Genomic DNA, 14,756 nt, shown 5'->3' on the forward strand with positions numbered 1-14,756 from the left:
TTAAGTGTTCTTCGTTTGCCAGAGAACTGGAAATGAAATGAGGAGCCATTTTAATGTCAGAGACTCCTCCAAACCAGAGTGAGTTCCTCTGAAAATCGTCACTTTGGGATGTGAGGGTCTTGCAACGTCTAGCTAGGGTTCTGGGGCTTTAGTGACGTCCTTGGGATTTACAATGGTTCAAAAACTGAGGAACTGTCACTCTGTATAACGGTGCAGCACTGTGCTGCATGTCACCCCCTACTGGCTGCAGTGTACTACAACAGTGCGTCCAAACGCACTCAATGCTCGCCTTTTATCTCTGCCGCTTGGCGCTGAGGTCCAGCATTGTATAGCAAGGCCATTGGCCTCCTCCACATGGCTGGAGTTCCATAATGTAAACACCAAAATCCCCTGCAGCCTCTGGACCATGCTGTGAAGCTGTAAAGCCAGAGAAGAAGCTAGGGACAAGGAAGAACCAGATCATGGTATATGTCCAGAACTCAGATAGAGACCCCACTGAGACCCTCTGAGCGGACTGTGAAGGGCTTATATCCATGACGTCACCTCGGAAGAGAGTTGTAAAACAACGACCACAGTGAGTAATTTTTGCTACCATAGCCAAACTGGTGTCTTCTATCCCTAAATCTTGTGTGGTGTAGAATAATAGGGGCACCCTCATTGGAGCAGAAAGTCCCTAATTTTAGTAGTTGAAACGGAAAAATTAACCAATTTTGTTTGTGTGCCACTCCTCAGCATGAAGCATGAGAGTTCCTAGGGGGGGCATCATTAAATGCCGGAACACTAACTCACCCCTCCCAGTGCTAATCTTTCAAACCATGCTACCAACCCCATCGGTTTCATGGGGCCTTCATAATGCCAAAAGCACAAGTATGCTATCTCTCCCTTACCCCCAGGGTTGTACAAGCTAGAGGTATTACGAAATTCGGAGTGTCACTTCTCAGCCAAAGGGTCCGCTTCAGTGTCCTGAAAGGGATCAAGGTTGCTGGCAGCAAAAACAGTATTGGAGTGGTGAAGCTTAAACTTGTTTATTTCAGGATCAGTAAAACAATATGCAAAAAAGCAAAACTATAAGGCCCTAAGTGATAGTAAACAGTCAGTCAACTTGTAAATCTTGACATCTAGCCGGCCTTCATACAATAATAGACATTTCGGAACAGATGTTTATTGCAGCAGAAGGTGCAAGGCAGCATTGTGAATGAATGTCCGAAAGAAGGCCCAGGATGACAGAACATATAAAGGGCCAAAACATATGTGAATACGTGCATTGCACTGGAGATGTATTTAGGTGATGTTGCATAACTTGTTTGTCAATTTGTGTCTCTAAATATGATCTGGTGATGGTATGGAGGGACATGGTGAAGTTTGGTTATGCACTGCATTTTATACATCAACATTTTGAGGTGTTTTTACAAACACGTATCTCCTGTGTGGTTTTAGAAAATCACTCCCCATCAACTTCCGTGGTGGAGAATGCGCTTGAAAGTGTATGATGCATGGTTAGAGCGCCCAGCCGCAGGGCCGGACTGGGAACCACAACCGGCCCTGGCAAAGTGCTTGGACGGGCCCACTCGGAGGGGGGGGGGGGGGGTAGGGGTGGGGGGGTTTGGAGGTGCCGCCGAACTCTTTGCCGGGGCCGGTTTTCGGCCGATTTTGGTACAGGGCCAAAGGCCCTGTAACAAAACGGCCCCCAGGCGCCCAAAACCGGCCCCACCCGTGCGGCGCACCGGGAAATTGCCCGGTGCCCGCTCGGCCAGTCCGGCCCTTCCCAGCCATAGTGTAAAGATTACTGGATTGGGTAACACACAAAGCCGGGGTCTTATAGACTATTTGTCTTAACATGTGCATATCCAGTGTACTTGTAGACATTGTAGGGTGCTCGTGCTGATGTATGTGTAGGGTGAGCCTGCCTCTCATAACTGTGACATTATGATGGTGCAAGAGAGTGTTACATACTTACCCCACAGGAGTGGCTGGTGAGTGTTATGAATCTGGTGTACCTCAATTTGTTGGTGCAAGAGTATGTTACATACTTGCAGCCCAGTATGAGTTGTGAGTGTCATGAAGGGGGTGTATACCCCATTGTGCTTGTGCGAGTGTTCACATACTTGCAGCAGAAATAGGTGGTGAGTGTAATTGTGCTTGTGTAAGTGAGCAGTACATGCTTGCAGCATTGTCTTCCCCTGCCCATTAATTGACTCTTTCTCGCTCCCTTGATTTTCTCCTATAGCTCTGCAATCTCTTGTGGTACAGCACCCAGGATAATATGCTGCATAGCTAAACACTTATAAGGTCCCAAAGGCGAGACCTAATGGCTATGCCAATGCTTGTTGTTCTTGAGTTTGTGACACATTCTGAGTAAATAAATCTCAGGCCTTGTGGGAAACTTTTTGCCAATTGCTACTGTAATGTATCTAGGGCTCCCGGTTTTATGGCATTTATTTTGTTGTATTTATCCATAATTATTTTGTTCTAATGTTTTCTGTACTTATCTATAGTTATTTTGGATGTTGTGAAAAAATGAAGTTGAAACTAGTATATTTCCACATGTATGTGACCAATAAATATGCATATATGCTTGAACACCCACAAATGATAAATCAATGCACGTGTATGAAAATATGAACATTTTAGTATCAAGGTTGTGCATATCTACTGTTGTTTAAGCCTCTTAACTAAAATTCCTTTTGCATTTTTAACCCTTTGCCTGTCAATCCGCACAGCTATTGGCCAAGCAATCATGACTGACAGCATTTATTATCCAACAAAAAGAATCCAAATTGTGTTTTTATCCACATTTAAAAATAAATACAGACAGGAAATTAAATGATTTTCTGTCTTTATTTATCTGTAAAAATCAGTAAAAACGGAAAACAGGGAGCCTTAAATGTATCGTATCACCTCCTCTCAGCCATGCATCAAATCCGGAGAGGACCGGATCTCATCCTTCCTCGCTATATTTGAGGCATTAGACTAGATAGTAACTATTGATTTTATTAGGTGCAATGTATGCCCTGCTTATGTGGCAAAAGTGAATCAGCTTAAACCAGGCATTGCGATACTTGAGAGGTTTTAGGGACACAGTCCCACCCCTCTTTCCTATACATGTCTTCTGCCATCCAGCAGCGGCCCCTCTAAAAGTGAAAAAAATGGAAATGTATTTTTTACCATTTTATTTTTCCCTTTCTCCAGCTGAGCCGTGCTTGGGGGCGGGGCTACTGATGCTGACTGGCAGCAGGGGAGTGGTGCTCACTCCACCAGTTTACACTGCGCAAGTCCCTTTGGCTGGCCGTCTTGTGACGGCCAGCCTCACTTTCGCAGTGTAAATCGCTCCACCTAGCTGTCTCAGTCAGCTAGGTTGGAGCATCAAGGCAGCCTGCTCCAGCCAGTCCTGGCTCTGATCTCATGCTGCTAACATCAGCAGCATTAAAGCAGTGTCTGGATAGGTGTGGAGAATTGCTGCAAACACCGATGGAGTGAAGCACCAGGAGTCTAAGACCGTTGGAGGAGAGCCATGGAGCCAGCACATGGGTAAGAACATTTTTAGTTTGCTTCTCAAGTTTTAAATTCCGTTGTGTATAAGTGAGTGCGTATTTTTGGTGCTCCCCAGCCTCTTCATTAAAAAATGCTGCCAATCACACGTTTAAGAAGTTGTGGCAAAGGTTGAGTTTTCAGGCCTAGAGGCAACTACCTCGTCAATCACCGTACACCTTCCATGATTTTTATATCCGACTGCAGCCTCTTGCTGATGCCTATTGACTAGGACTGTGTGCGGGTCTATGTATGGAAGCCTTTTTGGGGTGCAAAAATCTATACATGTTTAAAATAAATAAAACAGTGTCGGAATCAGATACCCACCACGGCGCTGCCAACATGAGACAAAAGACTGGATGAAGTACGTTTCAAAACAAAACCATCAAACGTCTGTGTGCTTTGATCGAAAAAAGAGGATCCATGGACATTCAGCAATAACACAGAGATAGCATGTACCTCTCATTTTCCATCAAGCATATTGTTCTGGACTTTCAACAAGGCTTTTGGTGATTAAACCATGTTAATAATAACACCTGCAATGCACAGATAAAAACACAACTCTCACTCAGTTGTTGGTGCAGGGGCGGCTCCCCCATTAGGGCGGAGGAGCGTCGGCCCACTGCTTTCTCGCAGTACGAGAAGCAGAAACATAAAATGATATTTTAAATACCATTTTATAGAATGATTTATTTATTTATTTTATTTATAGTGTTTTATATAGCGCGGACAAGACCCGTGGGTATCAGAGCGCTTAACATATGGATAGCAGATTGACATTATAGTAACATTTATAGCAGCAAAACATATATGGAGGTAGAGGCAGTATGCTATCTAGGGAGATCAAAAGGGGGATTACATAAAGACATAGAAGATTAAACAGTTGACATTATAGTAGCAGTTATAGCAGCAAAAACAAATCTGAGGTGGGAGGTAATGTTCTATCTACGGTGGTTAGGTAAGATATATTCCTAACGCCTGAGTAGTTAGCGTTAGGGGGTGCAAATGTTTTAGGTAGTGTCATAGTCATACAGTCAAGTTCTATGAGGTGGGATTGTATATTATTAACAGGTCAATATCAGCGTAATTAGCCATTAGGGTAGTATGGGTATAGCTAGATGCATCGATCATAAATATTAACAGGTTAAGGTATGGGTAATATCTTCATGTGCAAGACATAGTGCAGATATCACCTAATAGTGAGGTAGCAATAGATTGTAAAGCTGGGGCTTGAGTGGCATCAGTCGTTTGTCTTATTAGTCTTCCAATAGTTCAAGGTGACTCCAGTCCTCTTTGGCAGAAATGTTCATATCACTAGTCTATGTAGGGTATTTACTCATCATGTGGCTTTTCAGTTCCCTTTTAAATGCTGCGATATTTTGAATCCTCCTGATGTAAGGAGGGAGTGAATTCCAGACTCTGGGGGCGGCTCCTGAAAAAGCTCGGTCATAGGTCTTTTTTTTCTGGAAGAAGGCCGGCCGCAATAGCAGCTCTTTAGAGCTTCTTGTTGATCTGTTACCTCCCGATATCTTAATTTTCTTGGCTAGATATCTCGGCATGTTGTAGTGGACCGCTTTATGTGTGATGCAGGCCATCTTCATTTTAATTCTAGCATCGTAAGGTAACCAGTTTAGTGCCTTCAGGTGAGGAGATATGTGGTCGAATTTCCTTGTTCCTGTGATGAGTCTTGCCGCTGCGTTGAGACAGGCTTTTAGTGGTGCAGTGGATGTTTTCGGTAGGCCAGCTAATGTGGTGCAGCCATATTCGATCCTCGAGATAACAAGCGATTGGATAGCAAGTTTTAGGTCTGCTTCAGAGATAAATGGCTTCAGTTTCCTTAGATAGTTCAAGTGGAAGCGGGCGCCCTTGGCCATCGAGTTGATGTGTTCTTTCATGTCTAGGTTCTTGTCTAGTGTAATTCCTAGCGATTTGGCTGAATTAACTAGGGTCGGGGTGCAGTTAAGCGCAGTCACCAATTTCGCCCATTCCTTTGCCTCTGTGTAACTCCTTGTCGGTGATATTAACAAGAATTCAGTTTTATTGGCATTCAGTTTCAGGTGATTGGCTGTTAGCCACTGCAATGCTCTCCTTAGAGTTTCATTCATAAGGTCAATGTCTTCACTGCAGGCAATTTTCATATATATTTGCGTGTCGTCTGCGTACATGTGGTAGGATATCTGTGAGTTCCGAAGAATCTCTGTGAGAGGTTCTACATACAGGTTGAATAGATCTGGGGATAGCGTTGAGCCTTGAGGGACCCCTATTGTGTTAGGGCAAGGAGAAGAGACTGCTTCGTTGACCATGAATAGCTGAGTCCTGTTCTGTAGGAAGGAGTTAAACCACTTCAGTACATTACCAGATAAACCCATCCTGTCTTGTAGTCTGGTCATCAGTATCGCGTGATTTACCGTGTCAAATGCCGATGACAAGTCCAGTAGAATCAGTAGGCACGCATGATTTTGGTCAAGGGCTTGTAAAGCGTCATCAACAATATGTAATATCGCAGTTTCAGTGCTGTGTCCTGTTCTGAAACCTGATTGGCAGTCATCTAGTAGTGAGAACTTAGCGATATGTTGACTCAGTTGGCCTTGTACGCATTTCTCAATAAGTTTGGCCAGTAGAGGGATGTTGGTCACCGGTCGATAGTTATTCGGGTCTGTCGCATCAGCTGTCGGTTTTTTGATAATGGGAGCTACCTGCCCCGTTTTTAGGCAGTCAGGAAGGGTCCCTTGTGCTAGTGAGGCATTTATTATCTCAGTCCAGATTGGAACTAGAGTGTGGCTGATTTCTCTTACACATTTTGCCGGTAGCGGGTCTTGGTAGTGGTTGTTTGGTTTAAGTTTCGCTAGCGTTCTGGAGATCTTTTCCTGGTTGTATAGTTCAAATGTGTCCCAGCTTGCCTTATTTTTTGTGAGAGGATCCATCGTTGTCGCATTCGCCTCCTTTTTAGAAGGGGGAAGGGTCGTGAGGTTAGCCGCTGATTTTGTGAGCTCAGCTTCTAGCAGTTTAGTTTTGTCCGTGAAAAATGAGGAGAATTTCTCACAGCTTATGGGATTTTTTGGGTTCTCTTGGGCCGTTTTAGTTAGTTTATTTGACTGTTGTTTTAGGATCTCGAAGAGTTTTCGAGGTCTGTTTGTGGCGTTGTCCAGTTCGGCCCTTATAAATTCTTTTTTGGCGTTGGTTATCTTTAAGTTATATTGTTTCCTTGTTTTTCTGAGGTCCTTCAGTTCGGGGGAGGAGGGATGTTGTCTCCATTTCCTTTCAGCCATTCTCAGTTTTCGCCTGTCCTCGTTCAAAGCCTCATTAAACCAAGGATTTTTGGGTTTTTCCGAGACTCTTTTCAGTTTTTGAGGCAGGGTGTCATTGACTATATTACCGATTGAGGTTATGTAGTGATCAGTCAGCTCATTTACATTCTGCCAGTTGTTAGGAGGCTTGAGGTCTTTCTCACATCTTTCAACCAATATTTCAATATTAGCTTCTTTTGTATCTCGTATCAGTTTTTTGACCTTGCGCGGTTGCATGTTCCTGCCCTTTTTCATTGTAGGTATCATGAAAGTTATAGCGTGATGATCAGACCAGTCACACGGGTCTATAGCGGTAATTGAGATTTCTTTCTTTCTAGAAATTATCCAATCTAAAGTCGCTCCTTGTGAGTGAGTGGGCTGGGTGCATATTTGAGTGAGTTTTAGCTCCTTGAGGAAGTCTTTGATCGATTTAACCATTTTGTCATTGCCGTCGTCCCAGTGGAGGTTAAAGTCACCTAGGAATATGTTGTTGGCGTCTGGGTTAGAATTAGCAGTTATGATCTCCATGAAATGCTCTGTGAACTTTGCATTATCTCCAGGTGGGTGGTAGAACGCATGTAGGTTGTAGTTTTGATTATTTGGCGATCTTATGTTAAGGCCAAGGTATTCACAAGATTCTATAGGATCAGATTGGAATTGGTTAACCTCTATCTCTGAGCGGTGAATGCACGCTATACCTCCTCCCACTTTCCTTGGTCTGTCTAACCTGACAATGTTATATTGTGGTGGTACTAGAAGATCCATGGTTGGGGAAGATGATTCATTGAGCCATGTTTCCATGAGGATGGCCAGGTCGATTTCTTTGTTGAGGATTAGGGCGGCTATGTCTGATGCATGTTTATTTGCCGAACGACAGTTAAGTAGTAGGCAATTCAATGTTTTCTGTGAGTTGACGTTGTTTCCGTTTTCAATTTCGGTTGTATTTATCTGGATAGGTTGTAGGTTGTGGTGGATTGCTTTCCTATCATTCGTTCGGGCCGTTCTATTGGGGTCAATAGGTACAACTTCGATAATCTCTCCCTTTTTCGAGGCCTGCTGTTCGTACGATCGAAGTAGGGCATGAGCTTCTTCGTTTGGAATGGGGTTGGTCCTGTTTGGTCGGTTGGGTCGGAGTATTATATTCTGGATGTGTGTGATCTTGGAGTTCGTGTTTATCGTCATCTCCCAGATTTTCTCAATTGTCTGTGAGACTTTTATCGAGTCTTGTGCCATGTTGCTTATTAGTTTCCTTAGCTCCTTCATTTCTTTCTGTGTTCGGGGTAGTTTCTTAAGTGAGATAGATCTGGCAGTTTGCGTTCTGTATTTAGCTCTCCTCCGTGAGTGGTCTGTTTTCAATGCCACATAACTTATCGTTGTATCCTTAATTTGGTTGTGATTCCGGATTCTATTAAGGGTGACATCATTATTTCCTATATTGTTAAGTTTGGGGGGGTTTTTGTGGGTGAGGATCCGTGGGCCTCTAGTCTCGTATTCGAAGGATGTAGGGGAAGGTGTATAGTCTCTTCTATGTTCCTTTCGTAATTCTCCTCATAGGGGGGCTCGCTCTGATCTGAGTTGTCCTCTTCCGATGGAGTGGCCACGTGTGATGTTGGCAGAGGTTCTTCTAGTACTGTCGGGTTCATCTCTTCGTTTTCAGTGATATTATCTACCGCTAATGATATGCCCAGTTGGAGGCGGGCGGGTGGCCGGTTCGGGGAGGACTGGCTTGCCCAATGTTACGGCCCTGACTGTTTAGGGCCGACCAAACCAGTAATGCGCACTCTGGATTTTCTCTATGTAGGCTGCATGCAGCCTACATAGAGAAAATGGCCTCCCCATAGGCGCCCGGCTGGGCACCATCCTCACCAATAACAAAGCTGCTATTGCAGCGTTTTGATTGGCTTAGGGGAGGGAGGCTGCCTTTTTAGTGTCTTCTTCCTGTCCCTGTAAAGCAGCAGAAGTCCAGAAAATGCAGGAGGCGGCGCGGGACCTGGTAAGGAATGTTTTTATTTTTATTCTTAAATACCCCCCGCGCGAACCCCTGTACGACCCGCCCCCACTAACCGCGAGTTATGCCGGCTGCGACTGTGTTGGTACACAGTTTTAATTCACAGGCCAGTCATCTGGCTGTACGTAATGTGTCAATAAAACCTTTGAGATGCCACTTTTCTCTCTGTTGTTATTTTCTTCTTGCTTTGCTGTTATCGGCTGTTCCTTTATTCAGCACCACTTGTTCACTCCCAACAAATGAATACACTTAGCCTGCACTGCACAGCCATCTTCTTCAAAGTGCTGCTCCGCGACATTAGCTGTGTAGTTAAATCTTGATGAGTGTCTGTGAACACACTTATTCTGCAAGCTGATCACAATATTTGCAAGTGTGATATTGATTCTGTGCTGCAGAAGGCCATTCAAGTCGTTTACACAGTGTAAAACCACTCATTTTCTTGCAGGCCCTTGTTTTTGTTTGTAACAGCGGTGAGCAATTGCATGGGACTAGTAGAGTGTCACTGCACAGCCTGTTAACAGAATGCTCCAAGAAAAAGATTTAGGTGTATGCGGGGGAGACCACAGCTCAGGGAGAGGCACAAATCTGCTAATGGACTCAAAAATATTTTACATTTTCACACTGTGCATTGGGTCAAGGTCTATGGATCCGGTGTGCCATAATTAAATGCTGCAGTGGTGCTGGAACAATTTTCAAAGTGGAGGTGCTGCCATCATTGCTGCATCACTGTACTCATAGGGATTCTGAAAAATGCAAAGGTAGCACAAAGCGCAAATGTCATCAGGAACTTGGTGAGGGTGTAGTATGTAACTAGTGATGGTGCATTTTTGGACACACTGTTGCAAATATATTATTAAAGGATGGTGCAGTAGCGCACTGCAGATTCCACATTTCCATTAAAATGTCCACCAGATTTCTAGGTCTCGCCTAGCGAATGCAGCGCAAGCGGTGCTTTGCCTAGGCGAGCCTCTATTGTTGTGGCTTTTGCTAGACATCAGATGTGCACTCGCATGGCGTCTCCCACCGCGCGCTCACGCGACATGCATGTGTCGCTGACCAGAGAACAAAGTTACTTGCATACCTGAAGGTTGTTTATTGGCTGTCCCATTAGTAGAAGTTGGGGGAACTTGCACTGTGGTGAATAAACTTTGTGTGCCATTGAATGACTCTAGCACTACCAAATGCCTTCCTGGTTAGTAACGTATATCCCACTCTACCAAGTGCCTCTCCGGTTGTTTTGATTGGTTTTGGCTTCCGCTCTTTTCTCCTGTTTCTTTTTCTTGTTTTCATGCAATTACTTCACTCTTTCTTTATTTCATTCTGTCGGGCCTTTCTACTTGCTTTTTTTTTTTGCACTTGTCCTCTTTCGCCTTAGCTTCTATCTTTCTCTGCACACTTGTATCCTGATATTCTTTTAGCATCAAAGAGAAATGCATAGTGCAGAGAAACCTGTGTCACCAGGCCACTCCTAGCGCGCCACTGATGCGCCCAAAGTCTTGGTACAGTCAGTTTAGGGACAGCACCCCCAGCTGACGGGCTGTGAGGTGAGTGATTGGGTATGGATATGAGCATGGGGACACGTCTTTAAAAACCATCACACAGCTCCTTTGCAAGGTATACATGTGTGTTTTGGTGGACTGGTGCTCACGAGGACGTGGCTCACCAAAAATGAATCATCCCTTGGTCGGGTGAGACCGGACATTGCGGATGCAAACTGTTTATCTGACCGCCAATCAGGCTGTTCTCCAACAAGAGGACCCATGCATGCAATGTGGTCCTGGGGCAAAACAGCCTCTGATGATCTCTAGGTATGACAAGGGAACTGGGTCAGAGGCGTGTGTACTCTGTAAATGCGTACGCCCTGCTTCCTGCAGACCTGCAGACTGGAACCCAAGGGCCATGCCACCTGACATTGCATCAACGATTGCTGATCAGCGGCATGATCTGGCGCCACCTCCTGGTAGGATATGGAAGCTCGGAATGTGAAGGAGCCTATGTGACTGCGCCAGGGCCAAGGAATGCCCTAGCTCGCCGTGGCTGCTTTCCAGTAAGAGGGCGATGAGGCTTCGCTGTTGTTTACCGTGATCTCCAGTGCTGAGGCAGACAAAGGTGGTTTTGTTGTATCTTTCAAAGCTCGGGCACGGAAGAGAATCCGCCAGTTCTTCTGGGAATGGGCGAGTGAAAGGAATACAGCTGCTGACTTCAGGGCTGCACCAGGAACAAAAACATCTGTTCAAGGAGGCAGCATGGGAAGGAAGAAAGGTTTCCAAGCCCTGCTGATTCCGGTATCGGGACACGTTAATAAGGAGCCAGATTTAAAATGCAGGGCCATGCAGTCACCAAAGGGTCACTTAGCCATCACAAACCAGCCCTGAAGCAAACATCTCACACCAGCCACGGAGCCACTGAGCGCCTACGTAACACTATGGTGACCACATGGCCATGGAGTAAATATTGCTACTCACATGGGTAAAGTGTTACTCCTGTCACTGCGGGTGTGTCTTTGTTACTACGTGTTTCTCTGCTAATCACAGACTGTAGACATGGAAAAAATACTCACCTTACTGTCTTTGGATGTCGATGCTCTTTTTTTGAGACTGTGCGCTGTGATTTTGATGCACATAGTTTTGTCGTTTTAAATATTAAATGCAGGTCGCTGTGAACATAGGAATGTGTATCCCAGAGCACGCACAGGGACTACAGCTTGGAGGGTGTTTTTCTTCCTTCCACACAAGCGAATGTCTTTCAGCCAGAATTTGATTGATATATGTGTGTGCACAATTAATGCTGGTAGTATGCTTAGCAATTGGTGCTGCATGCAGTAAGGGAGTGCAGGCATGGGATCTGGTTCTGCACTGACGCAGGAATAGTGTTCAGTGTGTTGTGGCCCCATAACATTGATGTAGGTCTTTGCCCTGTTCCCCTGACTTTTGAATCAAGGGGAAACCATGGAACATAACTCGGGGACTGTAGAGTAAATTATACCCACTAGCTAATTACAATTATGTTTTGCGCACCGTTCTCTCACACCACCTTCTCCATCGCACAGCTAGGCACTGCTCCAGTGCTCCCCATGATAAAATAAGAGCACATCTCCGGTCACACATACCTAAATTGTTCCTGCACTGGATCACAGAAAATGCAACACGCTGCCCCCAATGCACTCCCCCACAGTGTATCATGCTACCCTTTTAAACAAGCATTTGCAATGCAATAGGTCTTGCATTTCCGCCAGTTTGAGCTATTGACATTGTAAATGACAATGCCTTTTTTTTTGTTTTCGTTTTTTAAAACATAAATAAAAGGCATTATTATTTATAATGTCAATAGCTCAAACTCACATAAATGCAAGACCTATTGCATTGCAAATGCTTATTAAATTATGCTGTTCTACTGCTAATATTATAAAGCAATGATTTGCCCACTCTTTTTTTCCCTCCTATCCTGACTTATGATAGTTAAGCTTTTAGTGACTTTTATGCCTTACCACTTTCAAATGTCACCAGCTGCCACTGATGCCATCTCTCTTTCAGCCCATCTATTGCAACCTTATCTCGTGGAGTTCAACTCTGCGGAATTCCGCGGAGTTACCAGAAAACTTCGCCAAATTCCACGAGCAGGCACAGTACTGCACCATTCGGCCACCCCTGTTCTATTAGAAGTCTAATTCCACCTGGCTGCGATAGCATTCCCACAAGTGTGACATTTAATATCACTAGAGGCAGTTGGTTGCCCAGTGCCCTCTCAGGTGAAGCCCCGTGGGATGCATGGCGGAGACTGTTTATGGTTGACCAAGAAGAGTCATATGAGAAGCTTGGCTCCTGAGACCATGCAGCAGTGGGACTCTCATGCTCGTTGATGACAGAAAGCGCCATATGCGGGGGGGGGGAAACAAGGTTGAGAAGTGAAGGAGAGCTGGTCTAGTGAAAGGTGGTGGTGGGTGCACCAGAGGTGAGGAAAGCACGTGCGACTCTAAGTGACAACAAAACACGTTTGTCACCAACCCAAGAGGGAGGTTCCATGGCACTATAAGCCTCACCTTCTGCCTCTTGTAAAAGAAATTAGATTTCTCACCCTTGCTCTTGAGTAGAGTGTATGGTACCTCAAAGCTGCAAGCAGTGGTAGCCAATGGGAAGGCTCATTTAACGAATACTGACACGCCAGAACTGCCACAACTGGGGAGCAGGCAGCCATACTCTCCACTAATCAGATTGGTTAAAAAAATAAATAAATAACCCGCCCACTAAGAAAGTGACTATTTTCAGCACTCTGGCAACGACTGCTCCAGCTACTCTATGGTCGTGACTAAGAATATTTATGGTTTCAATTAGAGGTATACATATTGGATCCCTACTAAACCAGCTTTCACATACCACACATCACATTCACCTCTTGAGTTGCTTAACAATTTTGTGTATTTGCTGTCCTGAGACATAAATGGGTCTCAAAATAAATACCCCATGGTTGCCGTGCAACAGACAGAGTGCTCAGCAGGGGGAACGTCCTTTACAACTGAACTTTTACAACGAAGTACCGTTACGACGCAGGTTTAACAACGAAAGTCATTACAACGACTTTCGCTGGAGGGCGCTCTAGGAAAGGTAATAGTTTAATTCACTATCCAACACCTTCCCTACTATCCACGGGGACTAGAGTTGGAATAGTAAATTAAACTATTCACTATCCAGCGCCCTTCAACGCAAGTCGTTGTAACGACTCGCGTTGTAAAACCTGCGTCGTAATGGTATGCGTTGTAAAAGCACGCGTTGTACCATCATACATCCCTCAGCAGTGCTTTTGGTGTAAGCATTTGGCCGCTGAGTTCATTATCATAATAATAGGCAGACATGAGCTGGTCACCTCAGCTGATCCCACTTCTGGAAGCAGGCAGTACCAGGGTGGGCTCACCTCCGTGAAGGAACAACACCACATCTGGAGCCCCCTCAGACTAAGCCATCTGTCCTGGGACAGAGAGCTGGTCTTCCCTAGCATGAGTGCAATATTCTTGCTCAAGTGCATGAAGCTCACCTGCGTGGAGTTCAGTGGCAGGAGCACAAACTTCTAGAGCCTGAGGCATTTGTCACAGAACCTGGTACTGCCATACACAGCACGGCACTGTGACCCAGTGCGAGGCTATATAGTCTGAGCAGGCTGTGACACTGCGAGATAAAGCACAGCCTGGAACAGTGTGATTATGCATCACATGGAGCAATAATAGCACCCAATAAACTCTGCTCCGTGGGTTGGCTGGGTATTTGCTACACTCCGCACTCCAAGTGGAGCACAGAGTGGTCAGAACTCTGTGAACTCCCCTGGTGGAACAGAGTTTACCGCACACGCCTACTGACAACAGCTGTGCAAAGTAGAGGAGTCACGAAAAAGTCACTCACAACATGCCTCTACATCCGGCATCTACCCCATATTACATCTGCTAACCTGCCACCCACACAACTCTCAGGTCATTTTTTTCCATCTACTACCCACATCAAAAAATGGTACTAGCCTTCCCTATCACCCTCAGCATTATGCTCACTTACTATCACAAACAGTGAAAAAATAATACCTGGCCTCCTACCACTCACCCCTAGGCTCTATGGGAGCATGTCAGTGTGATGTTCTCCTTCAGGCTCCTTTAAGACTAGAGGGCTCAGAGAGCTCCTGTGTTCTTAGAATACAGAATGTTGTATCTGTAGGATTCTGTACTTGTCAGTTGCTGTGGGCTGTTGCTGGATGAGGTTTGATAAACCCACCTCTTACTTCAAGAACCTGTCTACCTTGTGATATATATATATTACACACCTTTACATTGGCGACGATCGGGAGTTAAAGCCTCAACTCGACAACACAGCGGAGAAACTGACCCGTTTTCTCCTCCAGCGGCTGTTTGAAAAGAAGTGAAGCGTAGTCTTCCCAGCGGCTGCATCCATCTGGTG

This window comes from Lissotriton helveticus, chromosome 5_1, assembly GCF_964261635.1.
Source record: "Lissotriton helveticus chromosome 5_1, aLisHel1.1, whole genome shotgun sequence".
Taxonomy (NCBI): domain Eukaryota; kingdom Metazoa; phylum Chordata; class Amphibia; order Caudata; family Salamandridae; genus Lissotriton; species Lissotriton helveticus.